The following is a 1308-nucleotide window of genomic DNA, read 5'->3' on the forward strand; positions in this document are numbered from 1 at the left end:
TGTCTCCCTCGGGGCCACAGGCGGGCGCTGTGGCTCCCAAGTGGGAGGGACGGCCGTGTCTGTCCTGCACAGAAGCAGCCGTCAGAGCAGCCCGGCCGACGGCAGGCGCAAGCTGCTACCTGCTCTCTTGAGGGAGGTTCTGGGTTTCAAGCAGGAAAGTGGCTGCACGTTGAATTCAGATTTTTTCTGGAAGCAGCTTGCAGGTCGGCTGGACAATTTGAAGCAAAACCAGACGTCACTAGAAGGAGCAGATAAATACATTTGAGGCACATTCACTGTAAATCAGCACAAAATCTCCTTTGAGCTTCCTGGTAGCAAATGCAAAAAGGGAAAGTATTTGGACAGAGCGTCATGTCTGCCCGGTTCCTCCTCCCCACCCAGGCCGTCTCCCTTGGCAGTTGTACCCTGCAGTCACCCAGGCCCAGAGTCTGCCACGTGACCCCTGGGGGGCATCTGTGCCCTGGCCCAGAGCCGGAGGGAGAGGCCCTGGGCACGAGCACTTGGGAGGAGACAGCACCGGCGCCCGTCGGGCCCTGCCCAGGCCTTTCTGGTGCAGGGTCACATCCGGGAGCTGCAGGGTCTGGGACCGGCGAGAGCGGGGCGTGGGGACCGGGGGGAACGGTGGGCCAGCGCTTTTCTGCCGTGCGTTTGTTGAGTGGGCAGCACGGGCCCTGGCAGGCTCCCTGTGGGGCTTGAGTCAGCTTGTGGGAAGCAAGCTTTGAGGGCTGAAGGAATCTGCTGTTGTCCAGGAGGCAGTTTGGTGGGCGTCACTGCTTCTGCTTCCCACCCCCCAGGCCCCGTCACCCCAGGCCAGGGAAGGGGCCGCCTTGCTGGGGCCCCAGAGCTGGGGTCTCTGAGGGGTTCCTTCACCCGGCCCCACCCTCAGAGCCCCACGGGTCCAAGCAGCTTGGACTGGTCGGGGGGTGAGCTGGCCCAGCAGATGGGGTGCCAATGCTACTGCCGCCTTGAACTCTGAGCACAGCGTGGGGGCCTATCCAGACCCCGTGGCGGGGCACGGGCTGGCATGGCCGTGACGTAGGTACTGCGGGGGGGGGGGGCCTGGGCTCTGGGAGCCCCCAGGGGCACCTTAACGTGGATGAAGAGCGCGAGGGGCCTCCTGCCCTGTCCCCGACTCCCAGACGTGCCTCCACCTGCTGTTTCCGGCGTCTCACCTGCCCGGAGCCCAGCTGGGGAAGGGGCGTGCAGGCCGGGTGCACTCGGGGCTCATGGCCCCCCCGTGAGCGGGCCCCGTGGCTTTGGGCCTCTGTCGTGGGGCGGGGGTCCTGGTGCTGTGGCAGGCTGCCCCCC

Source organism: Talpa europaea (genome assembly GCF_964194135.1).
Source record: "Talpa europaea genome assembly, chromosome: 6".
Classification (NCBI taxonomy): domain Eukaryota; kingdom Metazoa; phylum Chordata; class Mammalia; order Eulipotyphla; family Talpidae; genus Talpa; species Talpa europaea.